Below are 26,691 nucleotides of genomic sequence, written 5' to 3'. Positions count from 1 at the left end.
GCCACCGAAACGAGCGAGGCCAGCTGCGGATGTGAGCGCTCGTCTGTTCGGTGACCTGTCTTTTTTTGGATGTAGCCTGTTTTCTTGGGATCCCGGCGTATTCGGCGCTCCTTCTGCACTTCGGCACGGCAGTACTACGCCACTGGACTATGGCAAGGTGAAAAATTTTGTTTGAAAGTCGTCTGCGCTGCATTTCAAGCAATTTAGAATTATGCGGCACGGCACCGTACGTTGTGACGCAGTTAGCGAAAAAAAAGCTCTGCAGTTGTGGCCAGTTAGTTTGGCGTGTACAGAATCTTTCTGGGACATGTTTGTGACGCTTTACCAGACCCCGAACATTATTGGAACTTATTTCGGTACTTTTTTGGTGCGGTCGCCACACCCGGTCTTGTGACGCAGTTAGCGAAAAGCAGCTCGGCCGTGGTGTTGCAGTCAGGTTGGCGTGTACAGAATGTTACTGGGACAAGTTTGTGGCACTTTATATGGTCCCCAACATTATTGTAACTTTATTCGGTACTTCTTTAGGCTACTTTTTGGGCACGCTGGCCGCACCCGGCCTTGTGACGCAGTTAGAGAAAAGTAGCTCGACCGAGGTGGCGCAGTTAGGTTCGCGTGTACTTCCTCTTACTAGGACAAGTTCGTGACGATTTTTATGCCCCCCCATCTATATAGACCTTCTTTCAGTGCTCACGATTGTCGAAAGCGCGAAGAGCGCTTGCTAAGAGTGATAACACGGGAGTGTGTTGCTTACGTCGGCAGAACGCGCAACAGATAATGCCGAGCAGCTCACAAACCAGGAACTTGAAGCTCAAAAATTCACCCCTCTAACCGACCTACGCATATGTCATGAGCTCGAGTGGAAGACATTCTGCGAGCGTCTGGCTGGGAGCCTTTGTTGTGGCCACCTCTGTGTACTATCAGCGTCAAATGAAATGTGAACAGCGGAGCGCGTGGCCCAAGCATAAGTGAAGGTGTAGTACGCGCCGTCTAATCATCACCATTGACAGGCGTGCACATCCGGTTTGGCCGCGCTGCGCAAGGTTGCCGACAGAATGAATGAATTTGGCGCACAAATGCCAAACCGCATGAGCGAATATATCTCTAACCATGACGCTGCAAACTGCACCACGCTCACCACTGTTCGTGTTTCATTTGACGCCGATGGCACTTATGGTTTCTGCGAACTGTGCGACAATACTCGCCACACACTGCAACATTTTCTCTTCTGTTTTATTTTTATTTCCTCGCTTCCAAACATAAGAACCAGAGCATGAGCGAAAATATCTCACTATAGGCATGTGTGCCTTCGATCTCGCTGTCAGTCTGTAGCCCGGTCCGTTCCATCGATGGGCGTATCGCTGACGACGCCGTTTCCGGTAGAGGCCCAGGGTGGTCCACTTCCATCGCACCCGAACAAGGCTCGACGACTAATAGATAAGATTTCACAGGAATAGCTAGAGGGAGAAAAACCAACACTTCGCCAAGAGACACTTCGTCGTCCGTCTCGGCGAGAAAACATACATTGTTATGGGAGAAAAGCTAGTTCAAACGCGAACGCATGCTGTTTTGGTTGATCGACCCTCGAGGATGATGATCATTGTTGGCATCCCATTTGAAACGAGGTGGTGGCAAATAGTCAGCCAGCTTGCTTGATTTAATGAAGTATACTATACATGTTTTTCATCCGAGTATTTTGTGTACATCTCCTTAATCTTTTTTTTTTCTTCCTCAAACTTCTCTATCTACCTTGTACCGCTCCCTATGCCTGTAACGGATCCATCGGAATGGCTGAGAGTGCTGCCTGTGACACTTGCGGCAGCGAGGAAACAATCGAAAATATCCCCGGTTATTGTCCTCGCTACAGCTCCCAGAGACAGTCGCTCGTGACGGCGTTCGCACCCCTCGATGACCGGCCGCCTTCTGCGCAGACGATATTGGAGTGCCGGCTGATGCGACATTCACACTAGAAGGCAGTGACGGCGCTATTCAGGTTCCTCCGGTCAAGTGACCTGCTTGAGCTACTGTGACGCTCCTGCGTTCCTTTGTTTTTTTTTCTGATTTTCCCCTCTCCGACTCTTTTCATGTGCGTGCACTTTTTTTCTTTTAATCTTTGTCTCCCCTTCGCCTTCCTCAATGCAGGGTAGCAAACAGTATATCTATCCTCCGGTTAACTGCCCTGTGTGTTATCGTACAGATTTTTCTCTTTTAATTTCTTTCTTCCCATTCTTGTTGGTCTCCATGGTCTTTTTTGTTCCCATTCTTTGCATCCAATTCGCTGTCTCTGTTTCTCTCACTTTCTTTTTGATGACTCCTGCTTGTCTATTTACACTTTCAACTACACTGTACTTGGTTGTCAACTTTCTTGATTCAACTGACCTCGCGCGGCGCTCCCTCATGAGCGTGCCGTAGTGGTTACTATAACCTTGAAAATAACAAATTCTGTAGACAACGCTACTGCTTTTGTATTTTCAAGGACTTTGTCAGTGCTGACGACAGTATTAAGGATTGTGGGACACTCAGCATCGACAACACTGTCAGCAACGTGACAGTTCAACGCTGAGGCAGCGTTTAGATATGTTGCCGTCACTTCGCCGCATGCTGGTTTAGTAGAGCCTCAAGAGGAAGAAGCAAAAGGACGTTACAGCATACTTCAGGCAATAAAAAAAGATATTTCATTAATTTGCTGCCGTTTGCTAATTCGACCTTTCGGATACTTCGATCAAATGGCGCGATTACACAATGGTCGAATTCACGAGAGTCGACTGTACATGGATTTGCCTAAACGTCGTCCGTATGGCTTCAAACGGCTTTGTGACTTTGCAAGTCGATATTTTTCTACAATGTATTGCGTGTAATACATTACACAGTTCACAATAATTACGCATGTGTGCAGAGACTGAGTGCCTTGCTGCGTGTTTAGAAAACTATGAGTGGTTGGAAATTTAGAATGCTAAAGCGCAATAAATAGAACCGACAACTGGGCTTCCTGGTAATGATTCATTATGAGGACAGTAGCGCAAGACAATATGAGGACAGTAAACGAAACAGCACGGGCACATACGACTGTGCCCAGTTGCACACAACGCAGCTGTAACTTTACAATGAGCACGCGCGTGAAGAGAAAAAAAGAAAAACTCAAAACGGAAAGGAAGGACGCGATAGATAACTACCCAAAGTTTCGTGGGTCATTTGGCGTCTGTTAACCGTCCGTGACCCTCATGATAAGGTGCTCTTTCTGAGTGTGCGCCCGGGCACGTAAGAAACCTGCAAGTAATCATTACAGCAGCATTACATTACAGCAGAACTCGTCACATGATGGCTGTCTACGGCAATGCGAATAGCATACGAACAATGTAGCGATAGACCGTATTCCGGAAGTGACATTTGTTCAACACGTGTAGTGCTAATCCGTTACTTTCGTTGGTTCGGCCATATGCCACATACTTCGATATGGTCCCTATTTACTATGGCCGACGGAGTGACGACGGAATGACGAATAAGGAACGTTATTGATGCGACGACAAAGGCGGTATAACGACAACGGCATGATAACAGTGAGATGTCGATTCTTATGACGATGGTGCAAGGACAACAGCATGACGACGACGGTATGATAACCAGATGAAGAACCTGGAAAGAACGATGGCACGACTGACGAGAATCGTATCTGTCTGACGACGCCGCAGTGACAAGGCATGCCAGCGGCGGCATAATCACGACTGAATGATGACAGCACGATTATGATAGAACGACAAATAATAATGTCGATGGATCGACGAAGGTGGTATGACGACGCTTGTATGACAATGGAATGACGTTAGTGAAGCGACGACGATGGTGAAACGACAGCTTGACGACGATGGCTCATAACGACGGCATGACGAGAGTCGGATGTGGCAGTTACAATGATGGCGATGTATATTGACCGTCAATGTATGACGAGGACTGCATGACGATGATGCAGTGACAACAATGGCCTAATGGCAATGGGATGATGACGAGTGTATGATGACCATGGGTCAATGATGACCCTATCATGAAACCTATATGACGTTGGCGTGACGATGACGGCATGAGTACAATGGCATGACGATGACGGTCTGACAATGAATGCATGATAGCGACTGTCTGACGGTGACGGCATTACAAGGGCGACATAATTACGATTGAATGACGAAGACGGACGTCGATGGAACGGTGAATGTGGTATGTCGACGACGGCATGACAATAGGATGACATTGCTGAAGTGATGACAATGATAAAGTAACAGCGTGGCAATAACGACATTACGATTGTGTGACGACGATGGCGTGATGATGACGGCATGAAGAGTCGAATGACAAATCTGGAATGACGGTGATGCAGAGACCACAATGGCATCACGACCATGAACACATACGCAGTGGCCCAAGTAGACATTTCCAACTAGGTCGGGGGTAGAAGGCATGACGATGACGGCATGATGAGAGCCGGATGACAAAGATGGAATGACGATGGTGCGACGACCACGATGGTATCACGACCACGAGCCCATGTGACTAGTGGCTCAAGCTATTAGAGAACTTGGGCCACTGGGTGCGGGGTTTGGAGGCATGGCGAGAGTAAGATCCCGAAGCTGGAATGACGATGATGGAACGACGACGGCACCACGATGACGAGCACATACCTAATGGTCCAAGCAAGTAGACAACTTGGGTCATTGAGTCGGTGTAAGAGCGTGGATGGTTGGATGAATAGACCGATAGATGGATAGACAGATAGATAGATAGGCTCAAAACAGCTGAAGTGGGGAAAGAATGCTATCCGCATTAAAAACAGTTGCAGAACGCACGCCATGTGAGCATCTCACCCGCCGTGGTTGCTCAGTGGCTATGGTGTTAGGCTGCTGAGCACGAGGTCGCGGGATCGAATCCCGGCCACGGCGGCCGCATTTCGATGGGGGCGAAATGCGAAAACACCCGTGTACTTAGATTTAGGTGCACGTTAAAGAACCCCTGGTGGTCGAAATTTCCGGAGTCCCCCACTACGGCGTGCCTCATAATCAGAAAGTGGTTTTGGTACGTAAAACCCCATAATTAAAATTTTTTTTTTAATTTCACATTAGGTCCGTGGTTGAAAGGGGACAGCAGACACTGGAGAGCTGCCTTTGAATCACAAAAGATGGACCGTGAATGTAGTGATTTGGGACCAATAAACTCCAGAGCAGTCCAGATAGCTGCGAGTTCTGCAGCCATCGATGATGTAACGTGAGACGTCTTGAAGTTGATGGTGACGGATTGAGCGGGAAGTACCACTGATCCAGCTGAACTTTTAGAGGAGACAGAACCGTCCGTGTAAACGTGGGTCCGTTCGTTGTTTGTCATGTAGGAATGAAAGCATGGCTTTTTTAAGGCCGAAAGATGGCATCTCCGTTTTCTTTTTGATGCCGGGAATGACAAGAAGTGCCTGGAGTGGATGCAGTCACCACAGCGGTAGGGATGGTCGTGCTGCAGGTGTGAAGTTTGACGGTAAACGTCCATGGTTGGCGGCAATAATTCTGCTAAACACTGAACGAGGTCGAGCGGCAGGAAGTGAGGTGAGATGATGCGATGGAAGTCGGGCGAAGCGCCTGATGTGCATCCTTAAGGAGTCGACATGAATATACGTATTGATGGGGTGGTCATGCGCGATGGCTATTGTTGCTGCCGTTGATGCACACCTGGGAAGGCCTAGGCAAATTCGCAGAGCTTGAGCTTCTACAGACTGGAGGGCTCGGAGGTTGGTCTTACCGGTCCCACCTAGTACAGGTGAGCTGTCGCGTAGGAGACTCAGGAACAGTGCGCTATAGAGTTGGAGCATTGCATTCACAGACGCACCCCATGACTTTCCTGGGTGAACATGGTTGTGTGACATAATGGACACTCCAAAAGTTGAACAGCATGGTGTCGTGAAGTTTTTGACAGATGAAGATATTTCCCAAAAAGTAATTAGTCACCGTATGGCTGCCGTGTACGGTGAGCATTGCATTTCATTGGTCACTGTGAAGTGTTCGCGCAAACGGTTCAAAGAAGGACGTGAAACTTACAAAGACGATCCAAGACCGGACCAAAGCCACCGTGCAGTCACCCCCAACACAATTCCAAAGGCTGGTTAGATAAGAACGGAGGATAAGTATCGATGAATTGGCGGGGCGTGTGAACATCAGTCACGGTTCGGGTCACACCATAATTCATGAATATCTCGGTTATCGGCGCTTGTGTGCGCAATGAATGCCGAACACATTGAACTACCGCCAGAAGAGGGAGACGTTCGGCGCCGCCTTGACTCATCTAATCCGGCATCACAATGAGGGTGACGACTTTTTGTGTGCAATTGTGACCGGGTACGAATCATAGTGCCGCTACTACGAGCCTGAAACACGACGGCTAATCGTACAGTGGAAACATTTGAATACACCACCCCCAAGAAAAGCAAAGGCCGTCATTTCTGCCGGAAAGGCGCTGTTGACTTCTTTTTTCGATCGTCAGGGGCCATTATCAATCGAATTTTCTAAACCTGGAGAGACTATCAATCGTTTACGATATTGCGAAACGTCGGATCCGTTGCGTGTCGCAATCAAGAACAAATGACGTGGAAAACTGAGGAATGGGGTCATCTTGCTCCACGACAATGCCCGTCCCCACGTCGCTGATGTGGTTAACTGGCAAACTTCAAGTGCAAAACGCTGCAACATCCGCCATACAGCCCACACCTGTCGCCTTGCGACTTCCACATTTTGGAGCGTTTCAAAAAACACCTCAAGGGAACCAGATTCATGTCGGACGATGACGTGAAAGAGTCAGTTACAGACTTCTTGAAGCAGCAACCGAAGAGTTTCATGAGAAGGGAATCATGCGACTCGTTAGTCAGTGGGACAAATGTCTAAATGCTCATGGAGACTACTTTTAAAGAAAGTACCCTGTTTGTCATATATTTGCATTGGCTCACTTGCATTTGACTCGCCCTTGTATATATTGCAGAACTCCTGCTTTTTATATGTGCTCCCTGTTGCGACTACAATTTCGGAGCAATTCTCAACATACACGACCGGTGACAGCTGCTCTTGGGCAATACATTCTAACAAAGGACAGCGTCATTGAGATTTTTCTCTGGTCGTTGCAATGCAGAAAAATGTAAACAAGGCTCTTCAATGACAGAGAGAGAGAGAGATGCAAATGATAGAAAGGCAGGGAGGCTAACAAAGTTTTAATAAAATATTTGTCCTCAACTTCATTTCATGGCCTTTATATTTTTCAGATCAGCCGCATGCACTACTTTGCTGGTTTCAAACTGATATAGTTATAAAGATCGTGTGATATTTGCTCTCCTTATTAAATGTACAGAAAGCATAGAAGCATTGATAACAGTTATTTCGGGCACAATTTTTGAGACATACGAGTACATTCTTTTGTGAAAAAATTTCGGGCACAATTTTTGAGACATACGAGTATATTCTTTTGAGAAAAAAGGACTAGTCAGTAAGACGAGCAACTATTTGCAAGTTATATTTACAACAACGGTTGCAGCGCTGACCGGTTGTATTCACAGCGCGAGCCCAGTTCGTTCTTCCTCTTCTTTTCTGGAGTGATAGCGCCCACGCGTCTCGTTCAAACAAACATATACCACACGCGTGTAGCAATATTTTACTTGTCTTAACAGTGCGTAGCGTTCAAGAATTCGTTTGCAGCATCTTTGGCAATGGCAACGCAGTTATTAATAATGTTGAATGTACTTGATCCCTCGAAAAATTTTAGGAGGCAGAGCTGAAAAGTGAGCCCCCCCCCCCCCCCCCCCCGACGAAATTTCTGGCTGCGCCACTGGTCCGGTATGTTTAGGTTTTCAGAAGATTGTTGGCATTGGCATTCGCCCTGCAATCAATTAGTGTTGCGTGCTTTTAGTGCGTGCCCTTTTACTTACCGATTCTCTATGCAATTTTAATGGTGTTGCATTATTACTCGTGCAACGCATCAATCTCCATCTACAGTGCACAATTCGTTTGTTTAATTGACAGTTCCACGTTCGTATTTTGAGCCTCTCTGTATTTCGGGACACAACATTAAATTTAGTATCTATTTTCCTATCTGGGCACTGTGACGTAGAGACAAGCTCTTCAACTTAGGAACTCAGTTCTTTTGCGCAAAACGACCATTCAGGCATGCGTGTCTTCGCTTCCCTTCCCGCACACCAAGAAAAATAAAAAACAAACCCCGTCAAATAAAGATTCGGTTGCAAGTGCCAAAATGAAACAAACGCCGGCGCGAATCGTTGTAATTAATCGACACGACGGTTTGGTAATAAATGAAGGCCAGATTGCGAAAAGAGCTCGAAAAGAAGATTAATGATCAAAGCATTGCTCACATCCTGAGCTAAGTGGCCTCGGCGCTTTCTTTCCTGCCGGAACGAGAGCGGCTGCACTGCAGGCATGGCGCGCGGAACAACAGCTGGCTCGCTTTGGCCGCGCTGTGCCGGTAGATGTGTGCTGTAACGGTGGCGTCACTCGACTTGGGCAACTGGCCAAATGAAGTCGGCTCGCAAACACTATGGTTTGTATGTATGTCTGGGCAAGTGTACGCCACAGGTAGAAACAAACGATTTCGCTTGCCGCAACTGTAAAAACGGGCCAGTTGTGTTCAGTGACATTTATATCAAGTGCACGCTCCTTTCTTTTCCCGCTAGTTGTGGTGAGTCATGTTATTTAGCGTCACAAATTGATTGATAGATTCATTTGGATAAAATTGCGAATGTTGGCAGCTACTGTCGGCTTCTCCACAGACAAGATATTCTTAAATGATTAAATGATCATAACATGAGGTGATATGGAAAACGTTCATGCACTAAGGCACTTTTCGCAAACATGCTTACTGTGAATATAGAACAAGGGTCATTCCACGTGAAACTTCCCGGACGCTAAAAGCGAACATCGCCGATTCTCATGGAAAAAATTGAGCTAGTTGATGATTTCGCGAATAAGGTATATAATATATACTACTTCTACTACTATTACTACTACGACTACTATTACTACTATATATATAATATATACTACTATTACTACTATTACTACTACGACTACTATTACTACTACGACTACTACTACGACTACGACTACTACTACGACTACGACTACTACTACGACTACGACTACTACTACTACTACGACGACTACTACTACGACGACCACTACTACGACGACTACTACTACGACGACTACTACTACGACGACTACTACTACGACGACTACTACTACGACGACTACTATTGCGACGACTACTACTATTGCGACGACTACTACTATTGCGACGACTACTACTATTGCGACGACTACTACTATTGCGACGACTACTACTATTGCGACGACTACTACTATTGCGACGACTACTACTATTGCGACGACTACTACTATTGCGACGACTACTACTATTGCGACGACTACTACTATTGCGACGACTATTACAACTATTACAACTATTACAACTATTACTACTATTACAACTATTACTACTATTACTACTATTACTACTATTACTACTATTACTACTATTACTACTATTACTACTATTACAACTATTACAACTATTACTACTATTACTACTATTACTACTGCGACGACTACTATTGCGACGACTACTATTGCGACGACCATTATTACTACTACTATTACGACGACTATTATTACTACTACTATTACGACGACTATTATTACTACTACTGTTACGACGACTATTATTACTACTACTGTTACGACGACTATTATTACTACTACTGTTACGACGACTATTATTACTACTACTGTTACGACGACTATTATTACTACTACTGTTACGACGACTATTATTACTACTACTATTACGACGACTATTATTACTACTACTATTACGACGACTATTATTACTACTACTATTACGACGACTATTATTACTACTACTATTACGACGACTATTATTACTACTACTATTACGACGACTATTATTATTACTACTATTACGACGACTATTCTTATTACTACTATTACGACGACTATTATTATTACTACTATTACGACGACTATTATTATTACTACTATTACGACGACTATTATTATTACTACTATTACGACGACTACTATTATTACTACTATTACGACGACTACTATTATTACTACTACTACGACGACTACTACTACTAATACTACTACAATATATATAATTATGTATCCAAAATCAAGAAAGGGGCTGACAGATGGAATAGTACACTGTGGTAGAGCTTGTAAACAGGGATAAGGTGCCCCAGAAAGGCTGGCCAACGTTTCGATAGGAGGACCTATCTTCGTCAAAGGCGGCCTCGTCGTCCTCTGCATGTTAGTTTTAAACGGTTAGTGCAGTGACGTCACGTGCGGGTGTTGTCGCTCGCGGCTGGTTTTAAAGGGAGAGACTTCAGAGAAAACGAGCGCTGTCGTCCGACGTCTGTGAGCTTCGTTCCCAAGAAGTGGGGACAAGAGCCGAAGAGTGGGAGCGCGGGGAGAAAAGAAAAGAAAGAAAGACACAGAGAAAAAAAAACAGAAAAAGAAAGAAAAAGGAGGGAGGCCAGGGCGACACCAAGACAAAAAAAAAAGAAAGGGAGTGAGAAAGAACAAGCAGAAAACAAATTTTAAGAAAGACGGGGGCCTGGCAGCGCGTTGGTGATGCGGGAGGTTAGGAAGCATTTAGGGGTATCGTTGGCGGCATGTTCTTGTGGCAATTGAAGAGACGGTCAGGCGGTCAGTGCGCGAGTAACACAAAAGAAAGAAAAATGAGTTGAAAGAGTGACTTGAGTAGCATAGCACCAATACGTCGAGTAATTTTGAAGTAGTTAAGATGGCGACGAGGAGTCTGCGGTGCAATGTATGGGGTGACTGAAAGGCAGCGGCATGGTCTTTCAAGGGGCATTGTCCCAGTCGCTCAGCGTAGGTGTCGTTACGGCGGCATCCAGAAATGGCGATACCCTAGGTTGAGGTGCCGAAAAAGGCATATTGACTTCGGAATGTGTTGGTGAGGTGGTTTCAAAAAATATGTATAAAGAAAAAAGAAGGGAAAAGAGAGGGGGGACCGAAACCGGAATAGCAAACAGGGAGGGTGACGTGCGCAGAAGCGGGCGGGGGCAAGTGTACATGGGAGAATGGGTTCGTACAGTTGATATAGGCGTAAAAACCTGAAAGAGTATATTAAATCGAGTAGTAGGCAGGAAAATTTTTTTTTAACAGGAACCACCCAAACAGTGACCTTCAAACAGCCTACACCGCTGCAACCAAACTTGATCGAGCCGAGGTCCTCAAACCCCGCCCGAGGATCACAAGAACAACAACGCCTATTCTTACTACTAAATTCTCAAACGCACTCCCAAACGTGAACAACATCCTCAATAAATACTACCTAATTCTCACCAGCAACCAGAAACTTAGTAAGATCTTTCCCGATCCTCCCAGAGTAGCATACAGACGCAACACTAATTTTAAAGATGTTCTTGTACACGCCAAACTAAAGACAAAGAGGAAGTTGGGAACCAATCCCTGTGGCCGCCCCAGGTGCTGTACATGCAAACATATTCAATCTACTACTACAGTAAAAGTACAGCGTCGGATTACGCACACAAGGTAACTTCGGCTTCGGTAACCCAGGGTCGACGTTATTCGGGTCCTGGGCATGTTTGTCGAATTCAACCGCGGGAACGGAACGGCTCTCCGCAAGATCATCGCAAAGACGGACAACGCTTTCCGCCTCGTTCGCAGAGTAGCAAACCGGCACCGAGGAATGAAGGAAAACAATCTCCTCAGGCTTATCAATGCCTTCGTACTATGTCACTTTACGTACACAATATCTATGCACAACTGGCTCAGAGCAGAGCGAGACAAGCTCAATGCTCTCATCCGCAAAGTAGTCAAGAGGGCTCTCGGGCTACCCATCAGGACCCATACCGAGGATCTCCTCAAGCTGGGGGTGCATAACACTGCCGAGGAGATTGCCGAAGCCCAAGAACGCGCGCAACTCCCTCGCCTGAGCACCACAGCGGCAGGTAAACACATCCTCGAAGAGCTGGGTTACCAACCTGCGGGATTCCCGATGGTCACTACCCCGATCCCTAGGTGCATTCGAGACAAGTTCGAAGTGGCCCCTGTGCCCCGAAATGTCCATCCCGTCCATAACGAGGGCAGGCGCAAGGCCAGAGCAGCAGCCATCCTGAAACATATCACGCAACGAGACATTACAGCAAGCTTCGTCGACGCCGCGGAGTACAGCGATGGGAAGACCTTTGCCATCGTTGTGGTCGACTCTAGCGGCAAGATTTCCAATTGCGCCTCCATTCGCACTTCAGACCCCGGAGTCGCCGAGCAAGCCGCCATCGCCCTCGCCCTGCTAGACGGTCGTGGGTCCGAGATATATAGCGATTCCAAAACGGCAGTTAGGGCTTTCCAGAAGGGTTGCATCGCCAAGCAAGCTGCTCGTCTTCTTAGCAGCTCGAGTCGATATGCTCTCATGCATCATTCAATCCACTGGTTTCCAGCTCACGTAGGGTCGGTCGAGGGTGCTCCCCCGAACCTCAATGAGTCTGCTCACGAGGCTGCGCGTGAACTCACCGACCGCGCTTCCTCTGGAAGAAGCACCGACTCCCCTCCTCCCTACGGCCACAGGGACGCTCCCGCTACTCACAACGAGATTATTAAATTCTTCTGCATGTCTAGAAGGGTCTTTCCACCCCCTCACCCCAAGCTGAATAGGGCGCAAGCCGTTTCGCTTAGGCTTCTGCAGACCAGTACGTATCCGTGTCTGTCCGTTCTCCACGAGGCTTACCCGGACGTGTGTCGCGACGACGCCTGCCCCTCCTACGGGCAGAGCTCCACTCTAGCGCACATGCTGTGGGAGTGCGGGTCGACATACCCCAAGTTCATCAAGGAGGAGTGGGACTCGCTTCTGCGTAGCCCCGCTCTTGAAAAGCAAATCCTGGCTGTCCGGCGTGCCCGCGACCGGGCCAGTGGGCTAGACCTGCCGGTCCCGACGTGGGACTAGCCAGGTGCGCGACGAGTTCGCGTCCTCGCCGGACCTGCAATAAAAGTTTCTTCACTCACTCACTCCCATGTACACTTGCCCCCGCCCGCTTCTGCGCACGTCACCCTCCTGTTTGTTATTCCGGTTTCGGTCCCCCCTCTCTTTTCCCTTCTTTTTTTCTTTATATATTTTTTGAAACCCCCTCACCAACACATTCCGAAGTCAATATGCCTTTTTCGGCGCCTCAACCCAGGGTATCCCCATTTCTGGATGCCGCCGTAACGACACCTACGCTGAGCGACTGGCGCAATGCCCCTTGAAAGACCATGCCGCTGCCTTTCAGTCAACCCATACATTGCACCGCAGACTCCTCGTCGCCATGTTATGGCGTTTTTCACTGGTCGATCTGGAGCGGCCGCCGAAATCCTCGAGCGAGCACTCGCGTTTCCCAAATCCGAATCGGCCAGCGGAGCGCAAAAACGCTCCGCGGGGAATCGCACAGGAAGTCTGCGTACACGTCGCACAAACCGGTTCCGGAAACCATGCCCGACTTCCGCTCTGTGCGTTTCCACGGCAACCAAACTCACCGTCCCCCGTGTGTAATTTGACCGCGGCAGTCGCATAGTCCGTCATTTCCATGTCGCGCCCGCAAGTATTATGCATGGAAAACGTGCATAGAAGGTTTCGTATAGCACCTGCGTCACATCGTAATCGCTGTCGTCCGAGCTCTCATCGCTAAACGCGAGCACTGCAACAGCACTGAACGCAGCCATTTTGCGAAGCAATCTTGTGCGTACCAACCGGGTACCGATTCAACGCCTCCTAGATAACACAAGGCCGGTGCGCTCCGATTTGTGACATCATGCTACTTGGACCGAAATTTCCATTGCCAAGCCCAGCGTGACGAAGACGATGACGCCAAAACCACGGCGGCTCGATCGGGAGCGTCCCCATTAGATACTATGGCAGTCGGGCAAGGAAGCATGACGTCACGGATCGAAGTGCACCGGCCTTGTGTTATCTAGGAGGCGTTGACCGATTTCGCTTAAAGACGGAAGTGACGCGGGCTATTTCTGCCCGAATCCGCGCCTCGGTGGCGGAGCAAGTGAGAGCGATCCGGCGCGGAGCGAGTTGATCCGAAACGACCAGTGGAACGCGCGAACCCGCTCCAGATCGACCAGTGAAATTCTGATTCGTTGCCGCGGAGCAAGAAATCCTGCTCCGAATCGACCAGTGAAAAACGCCATTAACTACTTTAAAATTACTCGACGTATTGCTGCTATGCTACTCAAGTCACTCTTTCAACTCATGTTTTTTTTTCTTTTGTGTTACTCGCGCACTGACCGCCTGACCGTCTTTTCAATTGCCACAAGAACATGCCGCCAACGATACCCCTAAATGCTTCCTAACCTCCCGCATCCCCAACGCGCGGCCAGGCCCCCGTCTTTCTTAAATTTTTTTTCCTCTTTCGTGTTCTTTCTCACTCCCTTTTTTTTCTGTCTTGGTGTCGCCCTGGCTTCCCTCCTTTCTTTTCTTTCTTTTTCTGTTTTTGTTCTCTGTCTTTCTTTCTTTTCTTTTCTCCCCGCGCTCCCACTCTTCGGCTCTTGTCCCCCCTTCTTGGGAACGAAGCTCACAGACGTCGGACGACAGCGCTCGTTCCCTCTGAAGTCTCTCCCTTTAAAACCAGCCGCGAGCGACAACACCCGCACGTGACGTCACTGAACTAACCGTTTAAAACTAACATGCCGAGGACGACGAGGCCACCTTTGACGAAGATAGGTCCTCCTATCGAAACGTTGGCCAGCCTTTCTGAGGCACCTTATCCCTGTTTACAAACTTTATACCATAATATAATTAGGTATATATAATATACCCATTACAGAATATTTATTACCTAATATATTACGACTACATAACTTATGGACATATACGGTTACGTCGAATCGTGTATTATTTGTGCACCTTTTTGGTTCCAGTGTGCTACGTACTATTCTTTGGTCGAGAGCACAAGTGGTACACGTTGCGGCTGCATGGTCGCGGAAATGTGTCACACCACTCGTCCTGCATGTGGTGAGTAGTTCCAGTTGTGCGACGCCTTCCATGTAACATCTATTTAGAAGTATGGAATTTAATGTAGCTTTTTGTTTCTACGTGGCGCACTATATTTTGGCTGATAAATGTGAGTCGTGCGAGAAGTCCCTCTAGCCTTCGTGTAGCGTTATCAATAAAACGGGGTGTAGTTTGTGAGACGACCAGTCACGGAAAAGATGCTTCGCATCACGTGATAAAGGAAAATAGCATTTTCTAGCATTAATGGGCGTCGCAACCTCCGAGCCCACGCACGCTTACATAGTCTTGATTTCTCACTTATGTGGCTCGGGTTCCTAATCGTCAAGCCGATATCGCCCGCAATGTGCATTTGCGCGTTTTATATGGGAATTGAAAAAGAAAGAAAAACGGGAGGAGCGAAGAATTAAGAAGGTTTACAATGTGTCTTCGGTTCTTTGTCATGACTGAAATCGTGCCAGGAGCTGAGGTGTAATTAGTATACAGGGTGATCAAAATTAAGTTTTGCGATTTTCTTAAAACTAGGCGCTGCTAGGTACGTGATGTTCACCTATGCAGATAAGTTGAGTGGCCAATTATCTCTGTCAGCCGGCGAATTAACTAAAATTGAAAAAGCTTTTTTTTTTCAGTCACAGCAGTAAGCGGGCATGTTTGCATTGAAAAGTTAGAGGCAGTCATGTTTCCACACAGCTCCCCTACGCAGACTTCTTCTAGCATGCCCGTGTTTAGAGATATCTGACTGCAAATTTTAATTTCCGTTCGCATGATTACGCATGCAAGACAGTGAGGATCAGCGCAAAGCTCCCCCCTGATGTGACCGGGCCGTTGTGTGCGCCATTTATTCTGAAAACAGTGCACATGCATAGGCAAAGATGCTAACTGTTCCCCTTTCACTCTCGGCTTGCAAAATCAAGGAATGATTGAGTGGTGTGGCGTACGTGAGAGAGAGAGAGAGAGAGTGAAAGAGAGGGGCAAAGGAAAGACACGGAGGTTAACTAGAGATTATCTCCGGTTGGCTACCCTGTACTGGGGGAGGGGAAAGGGATGAGATTGGTGTTAGAGAGAAAAGGATAAAAAAATAAAAAATGAACTATACACACACAAGCACACATACACACGAACTCTTTCTGTGGGCACTGTGACGCAGCCCGCAAAGGCGCTCCTAGTGTTACGCAGTGTCACCGTGCAATCCTGCGTCACACAGTGTACAGTCACAATTTGTCAGAAAGTCCCGTGTCTTTTAAATACCGCAGCAGCGCCTTCATAGCGAATCGCGCTGATGTTCGCGTAGGCCAGTTTCCAAGGATGTTGTTTTCTGTCATAGGGGACTTGTCCAATTTGTCTAGGGTGGCTCAGAGTACTGCTCTTTGCGGGTTGAAACGAGAGCACGGACAAAGAAGGTGAGCGATTGTTTTATTGCACCCGCGGAAGTCACAAAGTGGGCTGTTGGCCATTCCGATAAGAAAAGAGTACGCATTTGAAAATCCTATTCCAAGCCATAGACGGACAAGAAGGGTGCAGTCACGTCGTGGAAGCTCAGGCGGAATACGGAGCTGTAAATTAGGGTCCATGGTATGAAGGCGTGCATTTGTGAACCCGGATGAATTCCATTGAGCTAATGTCAGGTCACGCGCAAGGGCGGAAAGTTTTTTCGCTGCGTCGGCTCTCGAAAGAGGAATGGCAACGCAGTTGACGCCGTCATGGGCAGATCTGGCAGCTGCGTCTGCTCGATCATTACCACGTATGCCACAGTGACTAGGCAACCACTGAGACATTATATCGTGTCCTTCGTCAACTATGCTATGGTGGACTTCTCTGATCTCTGCGACGAGCGGCTCATGTGATCCATGGCGCAGTGCTGTGAGTACACTCTGTAGGGCTACCTTGGCATCACAGAAGACTGACATGCATGGGGTATTTCCTCCTGAATGAAATGAAGAGCCGCACGCAGGGCTACCAGTTCAGCAGCTGTCATTGATGATACATGTGACGTTTTTAGCTGTATTTTGACGGATCTTGTTGGTCCGCTGCACGTGTTCCAATCCAACCGGACGGGGCGCACTTCAGAGAACTGCGGATAACCAGCAGCCACGTGGCGCGGGGTCAGCTCAGGGGAGTTCTCGAGGGGAGGTAATTCGCGGAACCTCCCCATGAGCTTTTCGAGACACCAGACAATGTGCTACCCGGCCGCGTCACCAGGGACGGCTCAGAGTTCTACGAAGCCCCTCTGACGTTGGCTCCGGACCATTGCACCTGTGTGTGTGTGCGGCAGGTGTATGTAAGCCCTCATCCTCCTCCAAGTCGACAGCCCTCATCCTTCTCCAAAAGAGCTGGTCTACGGTGACGTCGAACGATGACTGGACGAACGTTTCTGTCCGCTTGGAATCAAGGGGGGACCAAGTGCTTATAAGCAGCGATTGCCGGCTGCTAGAGTGTGCTCGTCGTCGTGAGCTGCGTGCTCGTTGTCGTGCTCGAAATGTACTCGTGAGCTGTGTGTTCGTAAGCTGTTTGCTGTATGTTAGTCTTGCAGGCTCCATCTGGGAGTCACGCTAGACTCTCGATGTATCTCATGTTCAACTGTAAATAACATGTAAATAAATCCTGTTCACCGAGTTCCTCTCTACGACCGTCAACTCCTTCAAATGGTGGCAGCGGCGAGATCGTCCGACGACTCCTACATCTGGTTGACAGCGGTGGGATCGTCCGACAACTCTGACACACCACAGCAGCAGCTGAACAACTTGCAGACGTGACTGAGCCATCGATGTAAACGTGTACGCGGCCACCGTGCACCTCATGTGGCGTACGCAGTAAGCATTATACTGTATAGGGCGATCACGGCAGATATTTTTTCGGCACGTTTTTGTACGACTTGAGATCGCAGCGGGACATTATCATGTCAACGCGTTAGCTTCACTGTCATCTACTAGAACTGCTTCCACCATAGCGGCGCCTCTGAAAGGACAATAAAGAAAAATCACGTTGGCATCCACTGGTGCTGGCATGGCTGCTTCCACCGGGACGAGGTATTCTACGGGGAATGTGTGTGTGTGTGTGTGTGTGTATATATATATATATATATATATATATATATATATATATATATATATATATATATATATATATAATACCGATACCGATCAAGTTGTCCAGCGCTGTTTATTCCAAGAAAGGCAACGCCCCAGCTCATGCGCGAAGTCGAAGAACAGGGAAGATGATAATGGCTATGTACAAATGAAAACGACGAAGTACGTTAATAGTGCTTGCACTAACTTCCCCCCGTCATGGAAGCGGCCAGCCTGGCCGCAGATTAGAGGTTATCTAAACGGGGAGTGAGGGGCTTCATCCGCGAGACATGAAAAAGAACATGAAGGGGCGGAGTATTTCTCCAGCATTGATCTTCGATCAGGATATTGGCAAATTCCGATGAACGAGACTGACAAAGAAAAGACCGCATTCGCTACACCAGACGGACTTTGTGAATTTAACGTGATGCCTTTTGGCCTTTGTAACTCTCCTGCTACATTTGATCGCATGATAGACAACGTACTTCGTGGTCTAAAATTCTAAAATGGAAGACCTGCCTTTGTTATCTGGACGATATTGTGTCATCTTTTCGTCTGACTTCAGCCAACATCTTCATCGATTAGACGAAGTACGTTAGTAGTGCTTACAATATATATATATATATATATATATATATATATATATATATATATGTATATATGTATATGTATATATGTAATGGTATATGCACGCGGCTCTTGCAATAACTGAGATGAATGGCAACACCTCATTAGCGATGCGGGTTTCCGCGGCTCGCCACCCAGACAGCTCACTTCAAGCTAAGCTAATCTTCATAAACATCTTTCGGCGCTTTCGCACAACAGGCTCAGTCCACCATCAGAGACAGACCAAGAAGATAATTGTCGATGAAGACTTCGAAATTGACGTTCTCACGTACGTAACGTTGACGCCACACGTCTTCGAAATGCTCGCTCATTCTCCATGATCGATGACTAGTTGAGAACACCGAGGACTCGCGTAAGAACCGCTCCCCACTCTTGACTACTTTCGCTCGAGGTAGGGTGCAGCTGGGACCCTCTACAGACGGAAGCTGGCGTAAGAGACGCGCGCGCGCGCCATCGGTCGAGCCGAAGAGCCGCCGAGGCTCCCTCCTCCGGGGGCAACAATGAAACAAGATGTCATTACGTCACTGCGACCTGACGGAAATCCCCTTTGCCTAAGGGGCCACATCGTACACGGCGAGCGAAATTTGCGCCCGTCTCTTGTACACGCCCCGGAATGCAGCCACGCGGGGCTCTAGTCCGTCGCGCTTTTTTCTTTATTTTTTTTGCGAAAGCGTCAAATGGTCCATTGAGCGAAAAAGCCGGCGGTGTATGTGACAGTGAAGAAAAGAAAATGGCACCTAAGCTCCCATTGGCTGCGACGCCACGTCATGGCTCGCTCGTGACGCTGGCTCACCCTTGTTGCCTCGGGCAACACGTACCGCTATGGAGTCTGAAGCATCTACATCGTTGGCGGCCACAAGTCGGCAGTAGCGAAACGTGACCGTCCACGCCAGCACCCTGCAGACAGAAATCAGTATCCGATAGATTGCCCATAAGTACGGACGCAGCTTAGGAACAGTCGCAAATGTGCTAAAGAAGCATAGGTGCCATCCGTGCCATGCTTGCCTTCACCACGCCCTAAGTGAGGACGACTTGGAAAGGCCGATTGACTTCTGCAATGTACGCCTGATCAAAATTGATGAAGAAAAGGAGTTTCTACAAAGAGTATTTCGGACAGATGAGGCTCATTTTGCCGGAATGGCACCGTGAATGTTCACAACGCCCATTATTGGCCACAAAGAGAGAGAGAGAGAGAGAGAGAGAGAGAGAGGAAAAGCAGGGAAAATCCACACTGTCTGCGGCGATACAAGCACTAAGTTCGGTGGAGTGTCAATGTGTGGTGTGGCATATTCAGGGACAGGATCATTGGACCTTACTTTTTTCAGGACAATCTCAACGGAAAGGAGTACACGCAAGAAATACTACGTATTGTCGTCGACAACTTTGTCTCCGATCTCCCCTTAAATGACTGCGCCAACTACGGTTCCAGCATGACGGAGCATCAACACATTTGTCCACCTCTTCAAAGAGCTGGTTGGACAGCCATTTTCCACTACCGTGGATTGGGTGCGCCAGAGCGATGTTTCAGTCGCCGAGATCTCCTGACCTTTCTTCGCTCGGCTTTCTTTGGGATTATGTTAATGATCGAGTGTATGCAACAGAGCCCCCCTGACTGTTAATGACACGAAGAGCAGGATAGTAGTTGTCTGTGCGAGCATCGGCCCAGAGGTACTGCGCAGAGTTATCGAGTCAACGCGAGAGCGGCTTACGCGTTGCTTTGCTGTGGAAGGAAATCATTTTTAACATTTTTAAAGCATTGACTTCTTGATGAGTGTAGTTTTTCCAAGAAAAGTGAGATCTCCGCATGAGCACACCGAGTTTACAATAGCAGAACGAAATATTTGTTACCACGGCTAAATTTGTTGTTGTTGTTATTGATTTCATTAAAAATTACCTTATTTAGAAATTAGCAGTCACTTTATTTGCGTCATCCCGGCAAGGACTACGCCCGCTCGTCTAGCCACAACTACGCATGCGCATTGCCCTCTGGCTTCTCCGCTGGCTCCCTTATCTCGGCATGGCAGCTGCCGCCATCGTTACAGGCTGCGCGGTTGCGTGTTTCGACAGTGGTTCCAAGTTCTCCAATTTTCGATTTCGCCAGCCGAGAGTGAAAGGAGAACAGTTAGTATCTTTGCCTATGCCTACGCACCGTTTTAAGAGTAAACGCCGCATGCAACGGCCGTCACATCAGGGAGGAGCCTTGCGCCGATCCTCGCTGTCTTGCATGCGTAATCATGCGAATGGAAATTCAAATTTGCAGGCGGTTATTTCGGAACACGGGTGCGCTAGAAATCTGCCAAGTGTAACTGTGTAGAATCACGACTGCCTCTAACTTTTGAACACAGACATGCCCGCTTGCTGCAGTCACTAAAAAGTTAATTATTCAACTTTTGTTGTTTAGCCGGCTTACAGTGATAATTATCATCTCACTTTGCGTCCCCCTAGTCACATAAATTACTTGCACAGATGAACTTCGCATACCTCCCAGTGCGTAATTAAAAAAAGAGCGTAAAACTTAATTTTTATCACCCTGTATAGCCTTTCTACAGCTTTGTTACGGCTATCTTCACGCTTTCTAAGCACCTGGTGCAAAAAATGTTCGAGAAACGTTCAAGCCGCTTTGTATTGCCTTTTTTGTAATGGCTCAGGAAATGTTCGAAACGAGGTTGAGATAGTGAAAAGTTGACTTGAAAGTTGTTTTTCTTCGGAAAGAGTTTCTAAATGAGCATCCTGAATGATGGAGAGGAGGCACGTAAAATTCACATTTTCGATGTGTCCCTTCATGACACTATTTCGCCTTATATTTTAGTCTAAGTCATGTACATAGTGCGTAATAAAGCTGTTGCTTTTGTCGTTTGTACTGTGGTCACTGCTTATACCATTAGACCCGTTCTTGCATAGCATCATCCCAACATTTGAGTTTTTATGTTTGGCGGCTTACCGTGTTAGTGTTGTCCCAGATGTGAACATTTCGGGGAAATGAAGTGCGGGAGCTAAATGCTTTTGTATGCAATTCGGATGTCACATTATTTTCGCCTTCGGGCTAATACTCGACACGCGGAACGATCGACCACTGTATGAGCCTATACTCTCGTACAAGTAGTGGGCTTATATAGACTGCGCCAACATTCCTCCAATGTAGCGCCGTACACATCCGAAAAAAAAAGCCGTTCCGATTTATGGTTATGGGCGCTGCTGTACTGCCATTTGACCATTGGCCAATGGCAAACAGGAGCACTCTGAACAAGCTATATATATATATATATATATATATATATATATATATATATATATATATATATATATATATATATATAAAAAGAAAACCGTTCTCACGAGCGCCAACCTTAATGATGCCGCCACGGTCAGCGCGAGCAATCGCGAGACAACTTCTATCGCACATAGAAAGCGATCCTCTTCGCCCTCTAGAAAGAATCGTGAAACTACAATGTCTCGTGGTAGTTAGTTCACTGTTGGTTCGCCCACGGTTGACTATATTCTACTTTTTTATTCCGCTTCCCGTCAGCACAAGGCAGCCAAGTGGACGATTCTGTCGCGTTTCACGTCGCATGCCTTTCTTTACTTTCGCCTGTCTTTCTCACTGTTTCCTTTCTTGCGGCCCGTTGTATAGTCAGCTCTCACCTTTGATACAACAAGTAACTCGGTCGAGCGGCAGGAACATGACGAGTGGACAATAGACAACCTTTGAGGCAATGACATTAATTCAGGTTGGCTCCAGGGATCCCCGTCTATCACCGGGATTAGATCACACCTCCGGCTTTCTGTAGCAGCTCACGTGGCACAGAGGATCTGAAAGGAAGCGTTTGAGCGAGGACTATTGAAATTAACGCTGTATGGGCGACATTTGGCGTGGCCCGAATCAGCGGACGCCGTGAGTCCGGCTGACACCGCAATCAAGCTCGGACCCACAGGACTTTCCCCCCTATTCACCCTCTTTTATCCTCCGGGGAGGGGGCTAATGAACGGCGCCTAATCAGTCCCAATTAAGGTGGTCGCCGGCACACGGAAACACACTGGCCACCGACCGCGACCCAATTTCTGCCGCTGCGGGACGCCAATTGGACAACGGGCCCGTCCGGGTGCGTAGGCACGTCTCCGGCGCGGCGCTCGTCGGGCTGTTAGCAAAATGCGTCAACCGTAAAGAAGGCCAACGCACGATCTTAATGGGGCGAATGGGTAAAGTACAGAAATAGTTTGCTTTCTACGTTTGTTTTGGACAGTGCTGTTCTATACCGAATGTCTTTTATAGGAAGACAACTTCTACAGCTTGCCACGTGACAGCACCGTGGAGCGTTACTGTCATGTTTTAATCCAGGTGGTTTTAATCGCGTACACTTAATCTACAGCTTTGAAGGTACCTGTGCCATCACCTTTTTTCCATGTTTGACCAAAACTGGTCTTTGAGACGTAAAGTGCGAAAGCACACATCCTCAAACTAAAGACGCCTGCATACGGTGCCTGTTTACAATGGTGCAGCGCGACACGTTACTATCATTTTCGCGCTAACACACACACACGCGAAGACGCCTTTAATACACTCATACATCCTCTGCCCCTAGAGGGCGCCTACACGCCTTACTTTCTGCATAGAATCAAGGAAAATTCGTCCGCTTCTGCATCCACTGTAACACCCCGGATGCGCCTGTGGAACACCTGCTCACCTCGTGCCCGTAATACGAGGGACAGTGGGAAATTCTGAGCAGGCAGTTGAACCGGCTTTGTAGGCATTCTTTATTTGTTATCGAAGGTTTTCGTTCTTTGGTCGGGCTTGGACAAAGAAAGACACGCTGTCACAGCCATTCACAACTTCCTAAAGGCTCATTGACTCTATACGCCTACATGACACCGATTTTCGTCTGCCGACTAATGACGACAGCGTTTTCCGCCCTGTCGGCGCCCCTCTCACTCTGCACCTGCGCCAACAGCCTGCAGACGGATCGTTGACGGTCGTGTCGGCTGAGCGTCGGCTGAGCGTCGGCTAGAACTGACTCGTCCGCAGTGTCGGGCGATTTCCTTTTCACACTGCAACGAGACGACCATACACGACTAACATGGCGGTGCCTTCGAGGCGAAAGCCCGTCGCTTCGGTTCTAAGAAGTCATCATCTTTCACTGTTTCGTACTATCGTTCCCAACAGGTACCTGTATTTGCTTTCGGTTTGAGTAACGATCCTTCGACAACAAACTATTAGAGATAACGTGGCGTTGTCTGCGAGATCCAGTCTCGTACTCTTACTCCATTAGGCCTAACAAAGGCAGCTATATAAGCTGGACATAGCCTTCGAGATTATAAGCGTTGTCGGACCTCAGAGGCGATGCATTATGAATGCTTGCTTGTTTTTTTATACTTAAAAGGAAGAGGTCCGGACGTCGACCCAAATGTTTTTTGCTCGATAGACGGCGCCACAAGGCGCATTTGTGTACATGTGATAGCCTCCTGTATAGCTTCTGTGCCTGCCGGATCAACTTCTGCTGGGGTGCCAATTACATTGGAGATCTCCGGCGCGCTATTTGAATCGCCCGCAACCGCTGCTCGAAACCATTACTATGTAAAGAGTGCAAACAAGGTTTGTCGTCCGTCTGCTGCCGCTACTCGGCGACAGCGCGTATCATGGTTGCGTTGCGCCTGTTGAGGAGGGAAAGAGATAAGTAGAAGGCAGGGAGGTTACCCAGAATAACGTCCGGTTGGCTACCCTACACCGGGGGAATGGGAAAGGGGGAAACAAAGATAACAGGGAGAGAGAGGAGGGAAGGAAAGAAGGAAATTGCGGTGAGTTCGCTGACGTGTGTGGTCTTACAGAACTTGCATTAATAGTCACAGATGGTCGCACAAGCCCGTCGTCCTTAGGAAGCACAAAAACGCCTTCACCGCTTTATGGGCCGACGGGCGATGGGGGCGGTGTTCCAGCAGCACCTGCACAGAAAGCGGCCGATTGTCCAGTTTTTGGAAAGCTTTGGCAAGTTCTTGTCTCTCTGGGGTGTATCGGGGACAGTGGCACAGCAGGTGGTCGATGTTTTCTTCGGTGCCACAGACCTCGCATGCTGCACTGTCAGTCACTCCAATTAATGTAGAGTATGCCTTTGTGAAGGCAACTCCTAACCAAAGGCGACAGAGAAGCGCCTGGTGAGGGTTATCGCTATCCTCAATATGCTGACTCTAGCCCTATGTAAATGGCGCCTCCATAGATGACGGCCGTTTTGGGGTCATCCAGCACGCACAGGCTATGACCCAGACTACACTCGACGTGCCCAGGATGTCCTCAAATTGTGCAAACGTCCTCGAAGTTTTTACGACGTCTTCGGAACGTCCTCGGGATGACATTCACAGGTTAATCCTGAAAACTTATTTTGCAGGACTTGTTAAGGATGTCTGATTGTCCAAAGAACGTCCACTGCAGGACATTTTGAGGACATTGAGTTTTGCATTAGAAGAAACCCTGAAATTGATATTTTTACGTTTGTTTCAGTTAATGAATGAAAAATTAGGTGCTATACATCATGTGACGTCGTTACTACGCCATGGAGATTTTGATTTTTTTCGTCGAGTTAAACTTTCATCAACTGCCCGTGATACCTCACCACTGTTTTTGATTGAACCGTATTTTTGCAACTTGTACCGATTTGAGTACCTGCGGGCGATATCATTGGTGTTGGCAATGAACGAGTGAACCAGCAAGGTATCCCGCGATGTCAGCGAGCAAGCCACCCCACTTTCTTTCCTTGCTGGCACCGTCGTGGCTGGCCCATTGGCTTTTTCGATTTGAAAATTCAATCCAAACTAGTACAAGCCAAGCGCAGCTTTAAAGAAAAAAAAAACATGGCAGCGGACAGCGGGTAAGTCCTCATATTTTTCAGGGTTGCAGAAAGTGGAGCGCAGATTTGTGCAGGGAAGAAATAGTCGCATAAGCGCATGTATTCACTTAGCGAACAGCGTGGACTCGTGGCTTCATTAATTACATAGTGAATCAGACGGATTCGCGCGACTTTGCCGTGGAGCTCTTCGTGTCGGATGGAACGGGTGCTGGAATTCACGGTGTCGCTTCGGTTGTAGAATAAAATCACCAAAGCTGCTACCTACAGGTTTGTGACATTTTATGCCGGGTCTCGAAAGTGGGCAGTTTCAACGTGGTGATTTCGGCGTTTCTGAGCATCGCTTCTCTATTGTTCAACGCCGCTGTAACATCACTCTCAACCTCTCCGCTACCACAAGTGCCTCTCTGCGCTGTTTTTTCCCGACAATAGTTTTGTTGCAAACGTCCAAGCTATCCGACATCTTAGCACTGGCCGGCGGGAAATATCGCGCTATGTTGGCAAGCCAGATACAGTTGTAGTTAATATCCTGTTCTAAATCATGTCGCGGCTAAGAAAGTGAAAAGTATTTTCACTTATCATGTCAACGCGTTAGCTTCACTGTCATCTACTAGAACTGCTTCCACCATAGCGGCGCCTCTGAAAGGATAAAGAAAAATCACGTTGGCATCCACTGGTGCTGACATGGCTGCTTCCACCCGGGACGAGGTATTCTACGGGGAAAAAAAAAGTGACAAAAAAAAAAAAACGCATTAAGCGGATTGAATTTGCCATAAAGATCAACATTCCATCACCAGCAATTGCTTTGGTGCTTCATGCAATAATCTTGTGCTTCATTGCTTCCATGTGTGTGGCATAAACTCTTTCGTTTGTCATTTCTCTGTATTTGAATGTAAGTTGTTTTTGACGATGTGCTGTTTATTATTTCTTTCAGTGTCTTCTACGGCCTCTCGTGCTTCAGTGTTTTTGGGTAGAGACACTGCAAGCGGATAATTCCCCTGGCTTTATCACGCTTCTTTTAACCTTTCTTGTCAGTGTGGCATGCGCCGTTATGAAGTGAAATCAATAAAATGGCTTTGTGTGTA

The 26,691-nt window shown here is 47.6% G+C and overlaps 1 long non-coding RNA gene across 1 annotated transcript; it reads left to right on the top strand.

Moving 5' to 3' along the window:
* On the top strand, positions 1-26,691 carry LOC129380581 (uncharacterized). Its single transcript, XR_008608726.2, has 3 exons — positions 1-157; positions 14,994-15,087; positions 26,541-26,691. It is a non-coding gene; the product is annotated as an uncharacterized lncRNA (long non-coding RNA).

The sequence above is a fragment of the Dermacentor andersoni genome, chromosome 1, assembly GCF_023375885.2.
Source record: "Dermacentor andersoni chromosome 1, qqDerAnde1_hic_scaffold, whole genome shotgun sequence".
NCBI classification, from domain to species: domain Eukaryota; kingdom Metazoa; phylum Arthropoda; class Arachnida; order Ixodida; family Ixodidae; genus Dermacentor; species Dermacentor andersoni.
This window is presented reverse-complemented; position numbering and strand designations above follow the sequence as displayed.